Below are 18,323 nucleotides of genomic sequence, written 5' to 3' on the forward strand. Positions count from 1 at the left end.
CTGAGTGCCTCTCTCCTCCCAGGGGAAGGGGCGGCAGCAGGACCAGCTGAGGCTCCTTCAGGGACAAGTGGGGACCGAGTCCCTGCCCAGCTTCAGCCCCTCGGGTAGGAGCAGGGGGGAGGCGCTGGTGGTCAAGCTCAGCCCGCCTCAGACACGGGGCGCCAGCCCACTCTGGGCCCCTCTCCCTCCAGGCAGGGGCTCCCCTGCAGTGTCTCCCCGCTCAGTCTTCAGGCAGAACCAAGGCCCACCAGGCCCCTCCCACCCTGGTGCTCCCCGTGTGCCGTCTCACACCGCCCCTGAGGGGAGGAGTGAGGGGGCTCAGGTTCCCACCTGCCCAGGGGGTGGGCCTTCTGGAGGCCACGCCTCCACCCGCAGATGGAGGGCTGGATCTCCAGGGCCCTCTGCGCTCACTCTACAGGGAGTAGACCTGCCCGACCCGTCCGACCCCACGTCCAGAACTCTGAGAGTGGGACCAGCACTTGAGCTCCAGTTCTGCTGAGCACACAGAACCGTCTCCTCCCTCTGGAAGCTTCCTCCTGGTTGCACCTCAAAATCTCTGGGCCTCACCCTCTGCAGAGGTCTGGGAGGTGACTCCCAGGAGGCTGTCATTACTAACACTCCTAGGGAATCTGTCTGCAGCTGTGAGTCCCTGGTTCATCCAGGGCCTTCCTGGACAAAGGGGAGGAAAGTCAGAGCAGTCATGGGTCATCCTGGTGACAGTCCCTGGGATCATCTCTGAGGGAGACACTGCCAGCCTGTGTCTGGTGGTGGGTGGAGTGAGAGACTGGGGGCTGGGACCCTTGGTGACTCCCAGGCCTGGCTGAGAATGAGGCTGTCTGAGCCTCCCCAGGCTGAGTCAGCATTGGCTTACTGAATGGACCATGGGGGTGGAAGGACCTTTCATCACAGGAAGGGGCCTCAGTTCTAGAGGTGGGAGTGAGCAGGATGACTTCTTTTCTCCGGTTTAGTTTTTCGTCCAGTCCTAATAGTTTTCTCCCATGCTCTCCCATGACCAGCCAAGCAGGCCCCGCCCTCCCTCTGTGTCTGCTTTTCTTGCCCCTCCTCCCAGGCCTGAGAAGAAAGGTTCTGCATTTTCATGGAATCCTCTTATCCGAGTCAGGCCCTACATCTGTTTTTTCTTTTTCAGCTTTACAACATTCTGTGGTGGATGTGTCCTTGTCTCCATCTCACCCAGGGGAAACTGAGGCACAAAATCATATCACAGAGTCCTTTGGGCTGTGAAAGGTGCTTGGGCTGAATTGTAACAGTTGGAAGTGTGTGCAGAGGAGGACAGGGGCCTGCTGGCTTCTTGGCAGTGTCTTCAGAGAGTACCTGTGTGGGGGTGATCCCGGGGTCCCATTTTGGCCTCACCCCGCTAGCTTGGGACTTGGAATGTCTCTTGCTTGCCTGGCTTTCAGAGGAGGCAGCTGCATCCTACCAGGGGGCTCCACTGCCTACTCTGTTGGACAGCACAGAACTTTTACAAAGGAGGCTCTGGGTAACTTGGCAGAGCACTGACTGTCAGGTGCCCTCAGGCCCTGTTGCTTCCGCATAAAGTCTCCCTAGATGCAAGTTGAACTTCTTACATCATGTTCGGGCTCTTAGACCCCAGTTGGGCCCCCATGAGTTGAAGATTTGGGATGTGTGGTTTCTGCTAGGTGATGGCGTGTGGTCATCCTCCTTTCCCCTCACAGGAAATCCAGGGCCTGGGATTCTGCCTGGCACTGTGGCTCTACTCCCAGAGGAGGAGGAGGAGGAGGAGGGCCTTGTGGGAGGAGATGGGTGTGGAGCTGTGTGATTTAAACATGAGCAGGACCTAAATGCAACCCTTTAGCCCAGCAGGTGGCCCTGAGGGAGAGGCCAGAAGCTGTGGGATCCGCAGCAGGGACAGGTGAAGGCTATGAGCTGTGGACCACAGCGTGAGACCCACTGCCTCAGGTCTTGCTCACTTTCTCCCAAGCTTCCGTCCTCCTTTCCCCATTGACCACGTGCATCACTGCCCCACCCCTTCCCCCTCCATGGCACCTCCTGTTTCCCCGCAAGGTTAGGGAGTAGGCAAAGGCATCTGTTCTCACTACCTCCATTCATTGTGCTGGAATTTTCTAGTTCATGCAATAAAGTACAGAACAAAGTTGTTCTAACCGTATTTTTTTAGATTCTCTATTTTTCTGTTTGGCATACATTTATTACAAGGTCAGTTTTGCTAACTGTATTTTATTTTTTGTGTTTTTGATGCTCTTACAGCTGGGGCCTCATGGACCAGGGAATTACTGCTAATTCTTAAGAGATACCATAGAGATTCCTGGGAGCATGCTTTTCATTATACAAACTAACCACTCCAGAGCTCATACTCTAAACCACCTCCTTTCTCTCTCATACACCAATCTAGTATTTCCCCTGCGTTAAATCAATTCATGGCCAGGTAGCAGGCACCTATAACCCAAAGCCGACCAGAATCATTCCAACTACCTGATCCCAAACTGTTTACCTCTCCTGCATTGCTTTTCCCACAGAAAGCATAATAAAGACTGTGTTTTCTTTATCTTCGTTCTTGCTTCTGTCTCTTGAATGACTATGGTGCTTCCCCACCTATAATGGGTGGTGAACCTTATAGGTAATACCCTCTTTGGGAAATGTAAATAATGAAAATCTTCTTTCAGTAGCATTAACCTCTGTGAATCATCATTCAGTCCTCTCTGTAAATTAAAGTCCTGCAGGTTCAATAATTGGAGACAACACAGATTGGAAGGGAAGAAGTAAAAATTGTCTTTATTCACAGATGACTTAGTTGTTTATGTAGAAGTTTCAGTGGGATCCACAGAAAAGCTACCAGAGCCATTAGTGAATTAAGCAAGGTTGCAGATACAAGATCAATACAGAGGAATCAAATGTATTTGTGTATATTAACAACAAAGAATTAGAAACTGAAATAAGAACAATGCCATCTATAATATCAGTGGTATAAAATATGTAGGAATAAATATGACAGAAAATGTACAAGATCTGAACACTGAAAACTATAAAATATTGCTGAAAAAGATGAATAGGTGGATACTTCTTACATGTGAAGACTCAGTACTATTAAGATGTCAGTTCTCCTCCCAATAATAAGTAGATTTAACACAATTTCAATCAAAATCCCAGTAGGTTTTTTTTTTTTTTGTAGAAATTGACAAGTCATTTCTTAAATTCCTATCGAAATTCAAAGTACCTAAAAAAGCTACAAAAAACTCTGCAGTTGAAAAATGTTGGCGGATTTACCCTGACTTTCAGACTTCTTATAAAGTTATTATAATCGAGTCATTTTCACATCAAGGAAGACAAATAAATCCATGGAACAGAACAGAGAGGAAAGAAAGAGACTAGCAATTTATAGTCAATTAATTTTCAACAAAGATGAAATGACAATTCAGTGAAGGCAGTCTTTTAAACAAATGGTACTGGAACAATTTGACTTTTATTAATATATTTAAAAACCCCTTTAATCCATACCTTGCACTATATAAAAAAATGAACTCAGTGAATCATAGGCCTAAATGAGTTCTAAAATTATATAACTCAAGGAAAAACAGAAAAGCTTTGTGATCTTGGTTTAGGCAAAGATTTCTTAGATTCAACACCAAAAGCATGAAACATAAAAGAAGATCTTAAAAAATTGGAGTTCATAAAAATTAACAACTTCTGTTCTTCGAAAGATACTATCAAGGAAATGAAGGACAAGATACAGACAAGAAATATTTGCAGGTCATCTAAATGACAATGGACTTGTATACCGAATGTACAATGGACTCTCAAAATTTAACAGGAAAACAAAATTCCAATTAAAAACATAAGCTAAGGATGTGAATAGATACTTCATTAAAGAATATATGTAGGTAACAAATAGGCAAATGAGAGGATGTATAACATCATTTGTCACTAGGGAAGTGCAAGTGAAAACCACAGTGAGATATCAACATACGTCTATTAAATGGCTAACAGTAATAGACCGACCATAGTAACTGTTGGCAAGGACATGGAGCAACCAGCACATTCATACACAGCTGGTGGGAATGTGAAATGGTATGACTACTTTGACCACGCCTTGAAAAGTTGAAGAAACATCTACCGTATGACTTAGACATACCCCTCACAGGTATCACAGTGTTGACCAGCAGCATCAACCCGGTGGGAAATGCCAATTTTCAGGCCGCAGCCTGACCTGCTGAAGCTTGAGAACCACGGCTCTGGGGCAAGGACACTGGGAACTTGCCTTGTGTGTTCCCTTCACTTCTCACAGCAATACTGTGAGATAAAGGAATTTGATTCCCATCTGACAGAGGAACAGACTGAGGCTCAGAGGGGTCACCTCACAGGCTCTCATTCCCTCCAGGACTGGACTTGGACCACACTCAGGTCTGTCTGCTTTGTGAACTTGGCTCTTACCCAGATTGCGCCTCCTCCACCAACCACCCCAGTTAACCTCCCTTACTTCCCCTTCCTCCCACAGCCCAGACTAGAGGGGGTCATTCATTGTATTCCATTCAGCTGGCCACTTCTCAGGGTGTGGGGAAACAAAGGCAGGAGGGATGTGAGCGTGACCCCTGAGGCGAGGCAGGACACAGGAGGCACAGAAAGATGATGAGGGGTTCCTGTACTCTCTCTGCGGGCCTCTGCTGACATCAGCACCCTTTATTTCCTCTTTTTTTTCCCTGGGGAAGGGGCCCAGAGAAGGCTTGTCCTGCCTTGGTTGGGTGCAGTGAGCCCTCCACGACCTGGAGTCCAGCTGGGAAGGGAAGACCCACAGCATGAAACAAGCAGAGGGAGACCCAGGCCCCACAAAGTTAATGTTGAAACAGGCAGGAATGGCATCTCCCACTTACTGGGTGCTGGGTGCCTTGTACTCACATTGACTGTGTTTTCTTATTCACTGTGTTCCTGATGCTCTGACATCTGGGGCCTCAGTGACCAGGGAGAGACTGTCCCTGCCAGGGCTGCCAGTTCTTAGAAGAGCAATGGACGTGCCCAGGAGCTCACCTGTCAAATACAAACCAACAAGTCCAGAGCCCATGCTTCCCACCACTTCCTCCATTTGGCTCTTATGCTCCGTGAGGCCCATATTCTTCTGCCTTATTCACTCCAGGGCCAGGTACCAGGTTACCAGTGAGAGCCCCTAATCCCCAGAGCCTGCAGACATTGTTCAAACCAGCCAATCCTAAATCCCCCTGCTCTCCCTTGCCTGTCTTTCTCAAAGAACCTACAGCAAAGGCTCCTGCCCATGATTCCCCCTTGCTCTCTCTGCTTCCTGACTGACTCTGGTGCTTCCATGCATCGAGTGATGGGCATCTCATTTTTAAGGAGTTGCGAATATAAACTGCATTCTTCATAACAATTATTTGTGTGCTTGTCTTACCATACCTGATTAAAACAGATCCAGATTTTATTTTAAAATACAAAAATATTTTATATTAGGATTTTAATAATATCAATGTAAATCCCCAAATTATACAACTGAAGAAAAAAAAACTAGGAGAAAATCTTTGTGACCTTGGGTTAGGCAAAGATTTCTTATATTCAGTGCCAAAAGTATGATCCATAAAACAAAATATTTAAAAGTTAGAGTTCATCAAAATGAACAACTTCTCTTAACTCTCTCCACCAACCCCAGGAGGTAGGCAGGGTCTATTTTGATTCTCATTTTGTGCGGGGAGAAACTTGGGCCCAGGTGAGACTATGAGATTCAACCGAAGTCACACTGTATGTGAATGCTGTTGGTGGTGTTCGGTCTGAACCCAGAGCCCATGCTCCCGACCACTTCCCCATGCAGTGACAAAGATCAGTAGCCCTCTGGCCACATTAACAACCAACGCTTCCCTTTTCTGTATTGTCTTCCTGCTACACACAGAGATGCTTGAGGATATAATGGGACAGTGGCTCAGGGGGCTTTGGGTCCTTGCCACCCAGCACAGGGTGTGGGGTAGTTGGTGCTGACCTAAAGTTTATGGAAAGAAGGAGAGATCTTTAAAGGACGGGTATCAGTGTGATGATCCATGTAGCTATCCAGGCCGTGTGCAGAGCCCTCTGTGTTATCCTGTCCTCACTGGGCCCCGCCAAGGGAGGTCCTGTTACTACCCCCACTTTGCAGATGAGAAAACAGAAGCTCAGAGGAGGGAAGTCCTCTGCCCCACAGTTGGCTCCAGAGCCTGCATCTGCAGTTCCTGCCTCTGCCACATTCACGAGGTTCATCTTTGTGTGACTAGGTTTCCTCACGTCACTTGCTCCTGATCCACCTGACAAATGCTGCTTGGGCTTCCAGGAGATGAGAACAGAGGGCGAAGAACTGGGGAGTAAAGGCTGACCCCTGACCTTGCTGAGCTTCCGGGCTGGGAGAAGTGAAGGACAATCACAAGAGTGGGACCAGGGGGTTGTTTTCTGCACTTCCCCTCAGAGCAGTGTGCTGGTGAGTGTTCGCCAGTTTTCAGAAAAGGTGTCCTGATTTGTAGGTTTTTACAGTTTCCATGTGTAAATACTCCCACAGAGTCAAGTTAACTATTGTGTGGACTGACTGTGTCCCCCCCCACCCCAAATTCATATGTTGAACCCCTAACCCTTCCGTGTGTATTTGGAAAGGAGGGCCCTAAAGAAATACTGGAGGTTGAATGAGGTCACGAGGAGGGGGCCCCAGCCCAATAGGGTCAGTGTCCTCATCAGAAGTGAGCCCAGAGCAGCCCCTACTCAGAAGCCATGTGAACACATGGCAAGAAGGCGGCCGCCTACACAGCAAGGGAAAGAGGCCTCAGAGTGAGACCTGCCTTGTGAGCACCAGAGTCTTGGGCTTCCCACCCGCCAGAACTGTGGAAATCAATGTCTCATTCTTAGCCACCCTGTCTGTGGCATTTTGCCCTGGCAGCCAAAGCAGGTAATACAGCCACCAACGGGAAGTCACTGAACGTGAGTCGGGAAGCAACGTGCAGTACATGCCACGTGCAGCCTCCCACCACGCAGGTACAGTAAGTAGCGCAGCAACCTCGAAAGCATAGAAAGTAGAGGAATATGATGGAGTAAGTAGGCAGGGATGAGCGTCCCTCATTTTTAATACGATTTGTTTAATTGTAGGGCTTCCCAGGTGGCACTAGTGGTAAAGAACCCACCCGCCAGTGCGGGAGACTTAAGAGACGCGGGTTTGATCCCTGGGTCGGGAAGATCTCCTGGAGGAGGGCATGGCAGCCCACTCCAGTATTCTTGCCTGGAGAATCTCATGGACAGAGAGCCCAGTGGGCTACAATCCATGGGGTCACACCGAGTAAGACATGACTGAAGTGACTCAGCATGTGCACACATTTAAGTTCACATTTTTTCTTAATTAAGATTTTTAATATGCAAAATATACCTAACATAAAATGTACCGTTTTCACCAAGTGGCATTAAGCTACTGTTGTACAGGTACTATTTAATTTTTAATAAGGCTGTATTTAACAACTGGCTTGCAACATTCCACAAATTTAACAATCAGCTCCAGCACATCCCTGTCCACATAGTCTCCCCACCAATCTTCAGGATGGTCGGCAAATTTAGCATAAAAAGCCATGAAATGACCTTATTTATGTGCATTTCAAAGAATTCAAATTTATGATGAATTATGATTGACATAAAAATCCTCCTTTTCTTTTCTCTTCCCCCTTTCTTCCTCCATCTCTCCCACCCTCTCCTTCTTTCCTTGTAATATCTTTTTAGTAAACACTCATTCTGAACAGCTGAGTAAGAGTTGCTTATAAGGACTGAATTGGCAAATGGATCTCAGTCAAGGTCCTGAACCCCAGATACAGTTCATCTCAGCCCACAAAATGTCATGTTATAAGGAGTACATCAAGGCTTTATATTGTCACCCTGCTTATTTAAATTATATGCAGAGTACATCACGAGAAACGCTGGGCAGGAAGAAGCACAAGCTGGAATCAAGGTTGCCGGGAGAAATATCAATAACCTCAGATATGCAGATGACACCACCATTATGGCAGAAAGTGAAGAGGAACTAAAAAGCTTCTTGATGAAAGTGAAAGAGGAGAGTGAAAAAGTTGGCTTAAAGTTCAACATTCAGAAAACAAAGATCATGGCATCTGGTCCCATCACTTCATGGCAAATAGATGGGGAAACAGTGGAAACAGTGTCAGACTTCATTTTTCTGGGCTCCAAAATCACTGCAGATGGTGACTGCAGCCATGAAATTAAAAGACACTTACTCCTCGGAAGGAAAGTTATGACCAATCTAGACAGCATATTCAAAAACAGAGACATTACTTTGCGGACTAAGGTCCGTCTAGTCAAGGCTATGGTTTTTCCAGTGGTCATGTATGGATGTGAGAGTTGGACTGTGAAGAAAGCTGAGCACCAAAGAATTGATGCTTTTGAACTGTGGTGTTGGAGAAGCCTCTTGAGAGTCCTTGGACTGCAAGGAGATCCAATCAGTCCATTCTAAAGGAGATCGGTCCTAGGTGTTCTTTGGAAGGACTGATGCTAAAGCTGAAACTCCAGTACTTTGGCCACCTGATGCGAAGAGCTGACTCATTGGAAAAGATTCTGATGCTGGGAGGGATTGGGGGCAGGAGGAGAAGGGGACGACAGAGGTTGAGATGGCTGGATGGCATCACTGACTCGATGGACGTGAGTCTGAGTGAACTCTGGGAGTTGGTGATGGACAGGGAGGCCTGGTGTGCTGCGATTCATGGGGTCGCAAAGAGCGACACGACTGAGCAACTGAACTGAACTGAACTGATTGCATGTCACTGGCCCCTCATATTTATCTGGCTTTGGTTTAAGACAACAGAAATTTGTTCTGTCACAATTCTGGAGGCCAGAATCCACAGTCACAAGGCTAGCAGTGCCATATGCCTCCCAACAGCACATGGGAGGAAGATGCCTCCCAGCCTCTTCCAGCTGCTGGTTCTTCCAGTGTCCTCAGCATTCCTCGGCTTGTAGACGCGTCGCCTCAGTCTCCATCTCCCACGCCTCTTTCTGGAAGTAGTAGTATTATTATTTGGCTGCTCTGTGTCTTTGGTGGGGTGCACAGGCGCTCCCTTGCTGCACGGGGGCTTTCTCTAGGCAGCGAGCAGGGGCTGCCCTCTAACTGCGGTGCACAGGCTTCTCAGGGCACTGGCTTCTCTGGACTCGAAGGTGCCCGGGTTTCAGGAGTTGCTGCCCTTGGGCTCTAGACGCGGGCTAAGTATTCGTGGCACTCAGGCTTGGTTCCCTCACGCCTGGTGGGCTCCTCCCGGACCAGGGACAGAGCCCGTGTCCCCTGCACTGGCAGGAGGACGCTTAACCAGTGGACCCCAGGGAAGTCCCCAGGTCTACTTGAGTGTTGCGACTGGGCTTCGCTGCGTTCCTGGTTCACAAAACTGGATCAATGGCTCCAGCGTGATCCTCTGAAGGGCAAATCGACATTGTGAGGAAAATAGTTAACACTGAACTGCAGACAACACAGGCGTGTGAAAGCTGAGGAGACCCGGGGGAGCGGGGAGGGAGTTTGCTTCTGCAGAGACGAGTGAGTGAGGGCAGCAACACCAAGGACCAAGGGGAGAAAGGCTTCTCCGAAGCCCAGGGATGGTGTCTGAACGTTGGGAGAGACCCGTGAAGTAGCGCCCGCGACACAGCTCTCGCTCCTCCCCCTCAGGATGCAGGTCCCGAGCAGACTTGCTGGACTGGCGTGGCCCACCGCCCTGTCTCTCAGCGTCCGCTGGTGGCTCAGTGGTAAGGAAGCCGCCTGCCCATGCAGGAGACGCAAGCTCGATCCCTGAGTCAGGAAGATCCCCCGGAAAAAGCAAGAGCAGCGCACTGCAGTATTCCTGCCTGGGAAATCCCACGGACAGAGGAGCCTGGCAGACTACCGTCCATGGGGTCTCAGAAGAGTCAGACACAACTTCACAACTAAACAACAGCACCCTGCCCACCCCTTCTTCTCTAAGCACCCCTTTCTTCAGCTCTCTTCAGCTGCCTTCATCTGAGAGAGCCACCTGGTTCCAGCCAGGACGGCCCCCAACTTCATGACAGAGTCTGAATTCACCGTTGGCCAGTGTGTGGTAGGTAGAGAGAGAGGTGCTCCGATTTTTGTCTTATTTGTTGCTGAAAACCCCCGCTGCACGAGAGCACAATGTAGGCTGGGAGTGTAGGCAGGAAGGAAGGGGCTCTGGAGCCTCCTGAAGAAATGGCGGCTGTGTTTCTTCAGCCTCGGACCTGGAGCGCACGGTACGGCAAACGCAAACGCGCCCGACTGTGTGAGGGACAGCCCAGGATGCCGGCGGCGGAGCGCAGCGGGCGCTCTGCCCTGGGTCCTGCAACGCTCCAGTGCGGATGCTCCTGGTCACAGGCTTGCAGGGCTCTCTGCTCCCATCGGTGACTCGGGGAGCCAGGCTCCTTCCGCCTCACCTTCTCTGGTTCCTTCGCGTCCTCTCTGTTCACCTGGCAAATGGGGGACAGAGCTTGGAGGGCTGCTCGGGGGAGCCTGCACCGCTTCCTGTGGAGGTTACATACTTCCCTTCCTTCCACACTGCGTCAGCCAGGGATCAGACGCCTGACCCCACTCTGTGTGTAGAGAGGCTGGAAAATGTGTTTAGATGTGGGAACGGGATTAGGGTGAGGCAGGCGGAGCACTCACCCCAGACTGAGGGTTTCAGGGGATGCCAAAGAACTCAGTAGGCTTTGGGTGTCTTACTGATGCTTTCTTCCATTAAAGCCAGGAGGTCGAATTATAATAAATTCTGGTTTTGGTATAAATAGAATTTTTAAAATTAAAATAGTGTTGTGAGTTTTAATAGACCTTTTCAATTTTTCAATATTTTTTCAACTCTTCGGTATTCTGTTAAAAGTTATCCATTAAATATAGATGGATTTCCCTGCCTGCTCTGTGGTTAAGACTCCCTGCTTGCACTGCAGCGGCATCAAGTGTGATCCCTGGTTGGGGAACCAAGATCCCACCTGCCATGGGGTGTGTCCAAGGCAATATTTTTTTAAAGCACATGAAAGCGTGTACCTCAAGGCCCACACTCCTGTGTGTCTGGTAGGAAAGGGAGCTAGACCTTAAGGAACACATGAGAGTCTCCACCAAACCCCATGCTGTGTTCTCATCCTTTACCCATTTCATCTTTCTCCTTTTTTATTTTTTAGCCATGACAAGCAGCATGTGGGATCTTAGTTCCCTGTCCAGGTATCAAACCCTATGCATTGAAGCACAAAGTCTTAACCACTGGACTGTCAGGGAAATTCCTCATCTTTCTTGTTTGATCACAAATGCCTTTAACTCAGGCCACTTTCCTCTGCATACACACTCATTGTGGGCAAGGTTTTGGTGACATGTTGTCCTTCTTATTGCTTCCTAAGAGGTTTGTTATTTCCCTTTTTTCTTTTTAATCCAAGAGTTATTTAAGAGTGCATCACTTCATTTCCCAGCTTCCCTGGTGGCTCAGCAGTAGAGAATCCACCTGCCAAGGCGGGAGATTCAAGAGAAGCGGGTTTGATCCCTGAGTCGGGAAGATCTCCTGGAAGAGGGCATGGCAACCCACTCCAGTATTCTTGCCTGGAAAATCCCATGGACAGAGGAGCCTGGCGGGCTACAGCCCATGGAGTCAGACATGACTTGGTGACTAAACAACAACAGCTCTTCATTTCCAGTATATGTAGTGAAGAGTTTTTGGTCCCATTAAAAAAAAATCAGCCTCATGTACAGGGTATGGTTCTGTGGTGTTGGTACACTACATTATTAAGTTTTAATTCTTGTGGTAAAATATACACTATGTAAAGATTTTACATTTTAACCCTTTTTTAGAGTACAACTCAGTGGCATTCTTACACTCACAATATTGTACAACCATCCCCATTTCCTCCTTACAAATTTTCCATTACCCTCGACAGAAACTTCCTTCTTTTGCATGTAGATATCCAGTTTTCCCAGCACCATTTATTAAAGAAAACTTGTGTAGTATTTTTAGTGGTTGTTCTAGGATGATAATATGTGTACTTAATTTTTGTGTGTGATAATATGTGTACTTAAGAGAAAACCACCTCTTCTATTCACCTGGATAATTACCATTTCTGTTGCCCAACCTGCAACCCTGAAGCACCAGGTTTCCCTGGGGTTTCGTTTCCCTTCCCTGTAAAGAATTTCCTTTAGCATCTCTTTTAGGGCAGGTTTGCTGGCCAGGAGTCCATTCGGTTTTTCTCTATTTGAAAGCACCTATTTCATCTTTATTACTGAAGGATGTTTTTGCTGGAGGTGGAATCCGGGTTGACAGCGCTTTTCATTCAGTACTTTGAACATGCAGTTCTGCTGTCTTCTGTCCTCCACGGCTTCTGATGAGAAATCTGCGGTCATTTGAATCTGTCCCCTGTGTGTAGTGCTTTGTGATTCTCTGGCAAGATTTCCCTCTCTGTCTTTAGTTTTCTCTGGTTTGACTATGATGTGTCTGGACATGGTTTTCTTTGAGTTTGTCCTCTCTGGAGTTCACTGAGCTTCTTACATCTTTAAATGGATCTCTTTCAAGCATTTGAGAAGTTTGCAGCCATTGTTTGTTCAAGCGTTTTCTTCTGCATCGATCCCTTTCTCCTCTGCTTCCAGAATTCCACATTCCCTCAGACCTTACTTCCTCCTGCTATTTTTATTTTGTCTGGAAATGGCTTTATTTTGCTGGTGTTCTTGAAAACAACTTATCCGGGTACATGATTCTAGATGGATGTTGTTTTTTTCCTAACACCTCAGAGATGACATTGCACTGTCTTTTGGGTTTCATAGGCAGCTGGTTCATTCTGTACATACTGATTTTTCATCTTGCCTGCTATTGACATCTGCTTTGTCTTTAGTATTTTACAGGTAGACTAGAATGTTTCTGGTTGTGGAATTCCTTTTATTTATTTATTATGCTTGGAAGTTATTGGCCTTCCTGAAAATTCATTGTCTCATCAAATACTATTTATTTCCTACTTTCTCTATACTCTGTTTCTGAAGGCATATTATTAGACACATCAGATTTAAAAATTTTTTTATTGGAGTATAGTTGATTTACAATATTGTGTTTGTTTCTCACATACAGCAAAGTGAATCAGGTATACATAAACATATATCCACTCTTTTTTAGATTTTTTGCCCATATGTAGGCCATTGCAGACTACTGCACAGAGTTCCCTGCCCTGTACAGTAGGCAGACACGTCAGACTTGTTTACTCTTTTATGTTTGACTTTTTTTATCCGTCTTCTCCCTCTCTGTGCATCTAGGCTGCATTCTGACAATGTCTTTGGACTTCTCTTAAACCAACCCACTGATTTTTATCTCCAGCTGTATTTAATTTGCTGTTTAGCTTATCCATTTACTCTTTTATTTCAATTTTCATATTTCACATTTGTAGAGTTTCTATTTGTGTTTGCCCCCATCCCTCCCCTAAATCTGCCTGGTCAGTTTTACATTCTCTTCTTTCATCATATTTCTAATACTTTTTTATTTCTTTACACCTATTTGATTTATGAACAGTGTCAGATAACACTAATATCAGCAGTCTTTGAAGGCCTAACTTTACAGCTGTTTCTGCAGTTTGTTTGTCTTTTTTTCTGCTCATGATCCCTTGTTTTGTTGTTTTTGATGGTTTTTACCTTGATATTACATCTTACTTGGAACTTAGTTCATGGGAATTCTTTGAGGCCTTGAGGTAAGTGCCTTCGTCCAGAGGCGATCTGTGTTTACATCTGTTGGGTATAGGTGTACACCCATTTAGGGTCACTTTATTTATTTTTATTAATTTATTTAATGTGCTTATTATCTTTGGTTGTGCTGGGGCTCCGCTGCTGCATGTGGGCTTTCTTTAGCTGCAGTGCGAGAGCCTCTCGTTGCAGTGGCTTCACTTGCGATGGAGCACAGGCTCTGGGGCATGCAGGCGCATGGGCTTAGTTGCTCCACAGCATATGGAATCTCCCCACACCCGGGATCAAACATGTGTCCCCTCTATTGGCAGGTAGATTCTTAACCACTGGACCACCAGGGAAGTCCTCCAGAGTCACTTTAAGTGAAAAATTTGGCTTTGTACTTTTCAAGTCTCATAGGTATTGTGGATTCTGGCCTAAACCTTCTGGAGTGTGGGTGAGGATTAGGGATACTCTGGAAGATTTTTTCATTCTTTTCTCGAAAGCTGTTGCTGAAAAATCCATCTCCACTTCCTCCCCTTTCAGGCAGTTCTTTTTCTGCTGCCTCACTGTCTGAGGGTCAGTGATTTAGGGGCCCCAGCTTTATGCAGAGGTCTCGTCTGATTCCCACCCTGCTCTGGCCCAGGCTTTGTCTCTTGTCAACAGTGATTGGGAAATTGGTTAAAGCCCAGGCTTTAAAGATCTTTAGGCCCCTGGGGATTGGATGATTGATGGTATCTTCCAGAATATATTCATTTGCAACTTGCCTTTTGCTCTTGCAATATTGTGATTGATAAATATATATTTAGTCATTCAGATGACCAGAACATATTTCTCGTATTTATTTGGTTTTCATTTACAGTTCCCCAAACCCTTTGTTTGGAGAAGGTGATGGTAGCCCACTCCAGTACTCTTGCCTGACAAATCCCATGGACGGAGGAGCCTGGTAGGCTGCAGTCCATGAGGTTGCGAAGAGTTGGACATGACTGAGAGACTTCCCTTTCACTTTTCACTTTCATGTATTGGAGAAGGAAATGGCAACCCACTCCAGTGTTCTTGCCTGGAGAACCCCAGGGACTGGGGAACCTGGTGGGCTACCATCTATGGGGTCACACGGAGTCGGACACGACTGAAGCGACTTAGCATTTCAGTTCAGTTCAGTCGCTCAGTCGGTGTCTGACTCTTTGCAACCCCATGAATCACAGCACGCCAGGCCTCCTTGTCCATCACCATCTCCCGGAGTTCACTCAGACTCACGTCCATTGAGTCGGTAATGCCGTCCAGCCATCTCATCCTCGGTTGTCCCCTTCTCCTCCTGCCCCCAATCCCTCCCAGCATCAGAGTCTTTTCCAATGAGTCAACTCTTCGCATGAGGTGGCCAAAGTACTGGAGCTTCAGCTTTAGCATCATTCCTTCCAAAGAAATCCCTGGTTGGATCTCCTTGCAGTCCAAGGGACTCTCAAGAGTCTTCTCCAACACCACACTTAGCAGTAGCAATAGTAAACCCTTTGTTTACAGAGCTCCCCAAACCCTTGGAATTTCCTGAGCCATAAGAGCAATAGGAAGATTTTTTTGTTATAAAATTTGGTCTCTTATCCTCAGTTCTGATTGTTTCAGAGCCATAAAGGTGAAATGGGCATCTTGTTATTCACAACAAGCCCCTTTTCACCATAACTGGGTTTGTGTTGACGAGGTGCCTTTTAGAAAGCATGTGAGGATGAGGGCTGGTTGCCAAGGGAAACAACCATGACCACATCCCTTGATTTCTGTGGTGGGCATAGAGGCTGATGTCTGAATTAATCACCAATAACCAATAACTTACTCAATCATACAAATGTAATGAGGACCTCCCTGTTGGTTCAGCGGTAAAGACTCCGCCTGCCAACATATGGGACTCAGGTTCAATCCCTCATCTGGGAAGATCCCACATGCTTCAGAGCAACTAAGCCAGTGAGTCGCAACTATGGAAGAACACAAACCTAGAGACCATGCTCCCCAGCAGAAGCCACTGCAAGGAGCCCACACACTGCCCGGCAGAGGAGCCGCTGCTCGCCCCAATTAGAGGACGCCTGCACGCGGGCTGAAGCCAGCGCAGCCATAAAAAACACGCATATTTCAGTGTGAATAGTTATGGTGATCTGCTTATTCATTCTTCATTCTCCCGTTGATGGACACTTGGGTTATTTTCAGGCTTTGGCTTTGGTAAATAACGCTGCAGTAAACCTTGTTTACGTGTTTCTTTCGGTATGTGCAAGCGTTTCTCCAGTGTATATACCTAAAACTGGAATTTCTGGTTTGCAGAGTTTGTGCACTTGAACCTTTTGAGATTATATTTAATTTCTCTCCACATGTAGCAAGACAGTCTTCCACCACTGTTCACATTGCCTCCAACAGTCCATTAGTCACACTTAAATGTTTAACCAATCTGATGTGTGTGAAAATGGCTATTGACATGTCTTTGATTGCCAGAAAGAAGAGCATCCCTCATGTTTTCACCATTTTAGCCTTCTCTTCTGTGAACTGCCTCTTTGTATTGTGTATGTTGGAAATCTCAGGGTGATCATTAGTTAGATCCGTCACACCTGCCCTCACTGAGCAAGCTCATTTTGTTGCTACAGAAGGTTTGCATGGCCTCCAAGCTTCACGTAGCCTATAGAATAAAGATATTTGCCCAAGTTGGTTTTTTAGTAGCTTGGAGTCAGCTGTGTCCAGTTTGAGCTTGAACTGGCTACGACTGTTAAGACCACTGACCCTCTAACTGGGCATGTTCAGCGAGTGACCACTCAGGGAGCTTTAGATGACAGAGGGCCCAAACCGCACCGCCTCCCCCTACCCCAGCATGGTAGCACAATCATTTTCTGCACGTGTGCCCCGCGAAGCAGCCTTGGCTTAGCTATGCCTGCGCAGAAGGACGACTGCCTCACCCCTTTCTCTCCAATCACGTTCCCCATGTTCCCCAGTGCCCAGCTTTATCCCATCAGTCTCCTGAGCCCCTCCCGTTCCCGGAGGCAGATTTGGGGTGTTCGCCGCTCTGCTGGCGTGGCTACCTCGTGAAGATGCTTTTTCTCAGCTCTAAACCTCGGAGTCTCAGTGTTTGGTTTGCTGCCTGTTGGGTGAACAAACCAGGTTCAGTACTGTGTCTTTCTTTTTTTTTTAAAGTTAGTTAATTTATTTTTGGCTGTGCTGGGTCTTCATTGCTGGTAGGGCTTTTCGTTAGCTGTAGCAAGCAGGGTCTGTTCTTCGCGGCGTTGCTCGGGGCTTCTCACGGTGGGGTCTTCTCTTGTTGCAGAGCACAGACTCTAGGCACGAGGGTCTTCAGCAGTTGCGACGCACAGGCTCAGCAGCTGCGATCCACAGGCTCAGCAGTTGCAACGCACAGGCTCAGCAGCTGTGGCGCACAGGCTCAGTTGCTCCCATGGCCTTTGGGATCTTCGCGGATCAGGGATTGAACCCATTTCTCTTGCATTGGCAGTGGGATTTACCACTGAGCCACGAAGGAAGCCCGTTTTTCTATTTTAAAATTGGTTTGCCAATCATTAGATATTTGGAATTTTAATTGTCAGTCATATGTGTTACAAATGTCCTCTTTCTGTCTGTTTCACTTATCTGACTTTTGAGCTATAGAAATTTAAACCTGATCTCAGGTTCATCCATCTCCCTTTATGTGTCTTTGTAAGAAATCCTGTCCAACTCTTAAGGTCATAAAGACAGTCTCCTGTATTTTGCATTAAAGACTGAAAGTTTGCTTTTCATATTTAACTTTTTCATCCAGTTAGAACTGGTTTTTGTGTAAGGTATGAAGTTGTAACTTTTTTATTTTTTTCCCCAGATGAATAGCCAGTTGTCCTGGTCATCCCTGCCCATAGAATTGTAATGCCATCTCAAAGTTTCCAAAAGCACAGGGATCTGTTTCCAGGTTTTCATTGCCCATTGCTCTGTGTCTGTCTCTATGCAAAGCCACATCTTGTCTTTTTTAAAAATTATTTTAAAAACTGATTGAAATATAATAGATTTACAATGTTGTGTTAATTTCTTCTGTACAGCACAGTGATTCAGCTGTTGTTCAGTCACTAAGTCATGTCTAACTCCTTGCCACCTCGTGGACTGCGGCACCCCAGGCTTCCCTGTCCTTCACCATCTCCTGGAGTTTGTTTAAATTTATGTCCATCGAGTTGGTAATGCCATCCAACCATCTCATCCTCTGTCGCCCCCTTCTCCTCCTGCCCTCAATCTTTCCCAAAATCAGGGTCTTTTCAGTGAGTCAGTTTTTCCCAGCAGGTGGCCAAAGCATTGTCAGCTTCAATCCTTCCAATGAATATTCAGTATGTATATCTTTTTCATATTCTTTTCTATTGTGGTTTATCACAGGATATTGAATATAAGCCTCTGCTATACAACAGGCCCTGTTGTTTATCCAGTCTTCATATAACAGTTTGCACGTGTTAATCCAAGAGGGCTTCCCAGGCGGCCCTAGTGGTAAAGAATCCGCCTACCAGTGCAGGAGACATAGCGATGTGGGTTAAATCCCTGGGTTGGGAAGAGCCTCTGGAGGAGAGCATGGCAACCCACTCCAGTCTTCTTGCCTGGAGAATCCCATGGATAAAGAAGCCTGGCAGGCTATGGCCCACAGGGTTGCAGAGAGTCGGACGGGACTGCAGAGGCTTAGGATGCATGCACCATCCCA

This window comes from Capra hircus, chromosome 25 (assembly GCF_001704415.2).
Source record: "Capra hircus breed San Clemente chromosome 25, ASM170441v1, whole genome shotgun sequence".
Classification (NCBI taxonomy): domain Eukaryota; kingdom Metazoa; phylum Chordata; class Mammalia; order Artiodactyla; family Bovidae; genus Capra; species Capra hircus.